Here is a 6366-nt window from a genome sequence, read left to right as displayed (position 1 = left end):
AGCTTTATCACCCGGTAAGTTAATGTTGTGAACTGCTTACTTTTTCTTACTTCTTATTCCTTTGATATTCTTTTCAGGAGCTGATTCTCTTGAAGGTCTAAGACTTCCTGCATTTTCAGCTGACCTTTCCTGATACTATGTTTCAAGTGATGTTTGCAAGGGCTACCACAGACTACTAAGGTGCTTACAGCTGATGTAGAAGTCACATGACATTGGCAAGCCCTCCAATATACTAAATACAATTGCATTTTTCTATAGAGATCTGCCACTGGCTCCCTTTTTCCAGGCAGTTAAACTGCCCCCTGTTGTATTGGAATACTCAACACCACCCAGGACAGTTACCAAGGCGTAGAGCTGGATGAGCAGCCCACTTGATTTGCGTCCCATCTCCCATTAATTTGTATATTCACACCCATCATCACGTTGCACAGTGGCAGCAGGATATTCAGTGATGTAGTGTATGGCCATCCTGCATTCCACACCTCACCAAGGCTTCTTTTACCTTTCAAACCTATGCCCTCTTCTCATGGAGGAGCAGTGGAAAAGATGTATGGGAACACAACAAACTGCGGGTTACTCTTCAAGTTGTACAACATTCTGACTTGGAAATATATCACCATTCCTGCGTCGCTCCTGTGTCAACATGTTGAACCTTTTGAACTACGGTGGAACGATGGCTCAGTGGTTAGCGCTGCCGCATTGTAGCACCAGAGACCCGGGTTCAAGTGTAGGCTCTGGTGAGTCTCTGAGTGGAGTTTTCACATTCTCCCCATGACTTCATGGGTTTCCTCTGGGTGCTCTGGTTTCCTCCCACAGTCCAAAGATACGCAGATGAGGCGGATTGATTTGCTAACTTGCCCATAGTGCCCAAGGATGTGAAAGCTAGGTGGATTAGCTATGGGGAAATGTGGGGTTAGGGAGATAGGGTAGAGGTTGGATCTGGGTGGTATGCTCTTCGGATGGTCAGTGTGAACTCAATAGGCCAAATGGTTTGCTTCCATACTAGAGGGGTTCTGTGATCTTTCTAATATCACAACAACATGTGAACTGGAGAGATTCAAGGACAGTTAGGGATGGGCAATAAATACTGGCCTTATGCATGATTCTGACATTCCACGAATGAAGAAACTGTGCAACAACAGCATCTAAGAAACTCTAACCAGTGTCAAACTAGTGAGAAAGAGTGGTCCAGTCTCAGTTCCCTAATAAATATTCTCATTAACTGTTAGTGCTGTTCTGATAGAGAAGCAGCAGTTTACATATAGTACATTAGTTAATGAGGTAAGGAAAAGAAATTCTAGAGACATTCTGTAGAACGGAGGAGTAAGAACAGCACACGCCCATGTCCCAGCCTTTTGTAGTAGTCACTGGTGACATTTGATAGCAACAGTCATTGTTCTTCTCTTGAGCAGATGCAGGAGAACTCCTGGTCTTCCCCCAGGAAGATAGTGGCTCGTCCCCTTGTATAGTCCTGCATCCATCTCTCCTCACCTATGCCAGTTTATCTACCTTATTGTGTGGGCTGGTCATCTATTGCTATTGAGGAAGTATGCAAGGCAATTTTAGAGGGCAATTAAGATTGAACCACTGTCTTTGGAGACCAGTTAAACTTGGCAGATTTCCTTCCTTGATGGATATTAGATGGGATTTTTCTGACTACTCCAATAACATTACCACCAGGCCACTTGTTGAAAATTGGGGTCCTCTATAAAAGCTCTTTAAGCACTGCAATTATTTCAGAATTTCAGATTTAGCATTCTCTTTGTAGACTAAATGTTACAGCAGTAACGAGCCTTCCACAAATTTAGACAGATCTTTAGTGTATGAAAACAAAGGAAAGGGATTAAGGATAACCTTATGAGGTCACGACTCATCAAAGATTTGTCAGATACCATACTTTGAACAATGCAGCATTTTGGAAAAACAAAGAAGTTTCTGTTCTTAGAAGGAATGAAAATTAACCTTCAAATGGAGGTGGGAAAAATGGTCATCCTGGTATCATGACTATGTCCATGGTCATTGGCCAAGAGGACTTAGATTGCTGACTGAAATGGCAATAGATGACCAGCCCACACAATAAGGTAGATAAACTGGCATAGGTGAGGAGAGATGGATGCAGGACTATACAAGGGGACAAGCCATTATCTTCCTGGGGGAAGACCAGGAGTTCTCCTGCATCTGCTCGAGAGAAGAACAATGACTGTTGCTGGTTTTCTGAATCCCTTCTTTCCTTTTGGAACTCAAAGACAATGATCTTCCTCATTTGTACGGATTAAAATCCTTCTGAGGATCTTTTGAGATCAAGAATGAGTTGCTTCAACTCCAGTTCAATGGGTACTTAAAAGATTGATAAGTCCAAGGTGAGTTTGAAATATTTGTGTTGGAACATAATCCTTGCGAATGACACAAATTTGTATGGGTTTGGAAAAAAAAGAAATCAGCATATCAACATGTGAAAACAACACAGTAAAAAAACATGTGGTAGTGTAAAAGAACAGTCATTAGACTTAGTAAAATATACTTTCCATGCACCACAACTGAGAATTATAAATAAAAGTTTATTGTTTAAATCAATTTTTTGAGTAATTTATCATTACAATCCAGAATGTTGAGAATACTGCAATGAAACATTTGAAGGTTAACGTCCCTCAGCAAACAAGTTATACTCTTGATCCTATTTACACTAACAAGTTTTAAAATAAACATTCTAACCAATTCTACGCAAACGGGCTAATAGTCTTTTGTGTTATATTAACAACAAATAGTTCAATGAGTTTGATCTGACACACCTTTGTCTAGTATTTAATCAATATATTTACATTCAGATTATGGCTTTAGTAAAGAGCAGACTTTGAGATTGCTCATGAATCTGTTACATATTAATGACTAATATCGCATAGCAGATACTTCATTCCCAAGGTCTCAAAATGTAACATTTTCATTTTCCAATTAAATTACTGAGCTACTTCAATTATTCCAAAACTTGAATCATGGTTTGGGGTTGGAAAACAACAAAGAGCTGCACATTGTTTTATTTAAGGAGTCTTGCTTTATTTAAGGAGTATTTTGGATAGTATGCCATTCTCAAGCAAGCAGATAATTACAGATGAGGGAGACCAATCAATCCACCCTAACATGATGAGTACAGGTCAAGTCCAGTACTATTCTTCTTCAGTCATTTACCACCTCTGACGCTGAACCACATGTTTTCCCAATTTAAGCCTCATTGAAGTTTCTCACTTAAATAAGATTCACCTTTTCATAACTCTTTATGTTTACATTGAACAAATGTTCCTCCTTTTCAAGCTAACTTAAAAATCTAACATAATAACTGAAGAATCCCCTTAGGGCAGAGTGCTTTGTTGGGTGACATTCATGGTGGCCAGTCCACAAGGCAGACAGCTAGGTTTCTCACACAGTCATCACCTTATTCCACAACAGCCAGTGCTTTCAGTGCCCTACTTATTGAATTGCACAACAAGTGAGGCTAAAGTGCTCAACACTCCCAGAACCTTCCAGTGTTCACCTTGCTGGCCATCTTTAAGCCCAGTGGCACACCATTCAGATGCTGTAAGTAAACAACTGTCCTAATGCTGTGTGTGTTGCTTGTCTGTCATCATGAAGGACATGACCCAAAAAGGGAAGCTAATCCCCAACTTTGCTGACAGGGATCTAGACACTGGTGGACAGAATGGCGGACAGGACCGCATCTGATTTTATTTGCTTAACTGATCTGACAAGGACACAGTGAGTTTGAACGATGTAATGGTTGTGACTGTTCAAGATTAAAATTGTTAATGTGGATTCTTGGACAACAAACGGCCTGCCGATGAAATTCATCTTGAGGCAGATTGGAAGCTCTATTGAATCAATGGTTGCATGATTACTATAATTGCCCTGAGTGAGGCCTGACATTCAAACAATTTTACTCTGTCTCCAAAAACAAAAGAGTAACTTAACCTGCCCATTTGGACGTGCTGACAGCCATTTTACACTGTTATTGCAAAGGTGACTTTGGATCAAAAGTATCGACTTCATATCCTTGTGAGGGGAGTGCAGGGTCCACCTGAAAAACACAAAGATCCTGCCCAGCCTTCATCTTCTGTATTGTGCTGCCCTCCCTGTGCCCCAATGACTCTTCATCCTTCCCACATTTCTGTCCAGCTCCTTTATAATAACTATTTATGTCCTCACTTTAATCCAGAGCCTGTGGCTTTGCAAACTGCCATATTTATTGACACATAACTGAGATGACTGGCCTCCAACAACCACAAGCAACTTCCCTTGTACCAGGTATGATTCTAACCAGCAGAAACTTTTCTCCTGATTCCCATTGATTCCAGTTTTTCTAGCTTCCAAATGGTAGACTGGTTAGAAAAGTTAGATGACATGGGATCCAGGGAGAGCTAGCCACTTGGATACAAAATCAGCTTGAAGTTAGAAGATTCAGGCTGATAGTAGAGGGTCGCTTTTTGGACTGGAGGCCTGTGTGCCACAAGGATTGGAGCTGGGTCCACTGCTTTTCATCATTTATATAAATGATTTTATGTGAATACAGGAGGCATGGTTAGTATGTTTGCAGATGATTGCAAAGTACACGGTGCAGTGGACAGTGAAGAAGGTTATCTTAGAGTAAAATGGAACCTTGATCAGATGGGTCAATGGGCCAAGGAGTGGTACTTGGAGTTTAGTTTAGATAAATATGAGGTGTTGCATTTAGGTAAGCAAATCAGGGCAGGACTTATACTGTTAATGGTAGCACCCTGGGGAGTGTTGCTGAGCAAAGATATCTAGCAATGTGCAGGTGCATACTTCCTAATAGTGGAGTCGCAGGTAATCAGGGTGGTGAAATAGACATTTAGCATACTTGCTTTCATTGGTAAATGCATTGGTTATAGGCATTGTGATGTTATGTTGCAGCTGTATAGGACATTGTTGAGGCCACTTTTAGAATACTGGATACAGTTCGGGTTCCCCATCTATAGGAAAGTCGTTGTTAAACCTGAGAATGTGCTGAAAACATTTACGAGTATGTTGCCGGGACTGGAGGGTTTGAGCAAGAGGGAGAAGCTGAATAGGCTGAAGCTTTGTTCCCTGAAGCATTAGAGGCTGAGGGGTGACCTTGTAGAGGTTTATAAAATCATGAGGGTCCTGGGAAGGGTGAATAGTCAAGGTCTTTTTCCCCAGAATTGGAGAGTCCAATACTAGAAGGCATAGGTTTAAGGCGAGAGGGGAAAGATTTATAAAGGGCCTGAGGGTTAACCTTTTCACGCAGAGGGTGGTGCATGTATGGAACGAGCTGCCAGAGGAAGTGGTGGAGGCTGGTACAATTACAACATTTAAAAGGCATCTGAATGGGTATATGAATAGGAAGGTATGGAGGGATATGGGCCTAATGCTGATGAATGGGACTAGGTTGGATTGGGATGTCTGATCAGCACGGACGTGTTGGACCAAAGAGTCTGTCTCCATGCTGTATGATTCCCTCTCTCTCATAAAAAGGCCAGAGTGATAATTGCCTATGAAAAACCCCTCCCAGACCTCCCAGTGCCCTCCTGTGCTCTAAGAAATCCTCCCTTCTATCTTGAATTGCCCCCTTTCAGTCTAATCATCCTCTCAGTGTCAATCCAAGGATCCTATCCTGAGATCTGAACTTTCCATTTTCTGTGGTATTTCATGGATTGCTCCCAGATGTCACAAAGTAGCCACAGGACATTCTTCTCGGGGAGGGTCACAGGCTATAGCCCACATTGGTTTGAATGACTTGGGTAGGAAGGGAAGTGTGGTTCTGCAAAGAGAACTTAGTGAATTAGATAGAAAGCCAACAAACTGGACCTCAAATGCAGCAATCTCGGGATTACCCTCAATGCCATGAGCAAGTGAGTACAAAAATAAAATGATCAGCCAGATGAATGTACAACTGAAACAATAGTGCCAGTGGGTGGGCTTTAGATTCTGAGATACTGGCACTGGCTGTGGAAAAATGCTACTTGTACAAGCCAGACAGGGTGCACGTGAGCAGAGCTGGGATGAGATCCTTGCAGAGAGTTTGTTGGTTTTGGTGGGAGAATTTCGAACTAACTCAGTGGAGGTGTAGGAAACAAGACTCACCATTAGTGAGTGCTCAAAAACATTTGGAGATGTTGACAATACTAGTATAGAGAATTAGAAACCAATTAGTGAAGCCGGAATAAGGGAGAAAGTAATGAAGTCTAAATCAAGGTTCCAGTGCGTGTATGTGACTAAGTGGAATATAGTAAGTTAGACTGGGGAGTTGAAAATATGACTTGTGGTTTTTAGAAAGACTGGCTTAATGATGGTCAAGACTCAGTTTAAATATTCCTGGGTACAAAGTGTTCAGAAAAC

The sequence above is a fragment of the Stegostoma tigrinum genome, chromosome 1, assembly GCF_030684315.1.
Source record: "Stegostoma tigrinum isolate sSteTig4 chromosome 1, sSteTig4.hap1, whole genome shotgun sequence".
In the NCBI taxonomy this organism is placed as follows: Eukaryota; Metazoa; Chordata; class Chondrichthyes; order Orectolobiformes; family Stegostomatidae; genus Stegostoma; species Stegostoma tigrinum.
Note: the sequence above shows the minus strand (reverse complement) of the source record.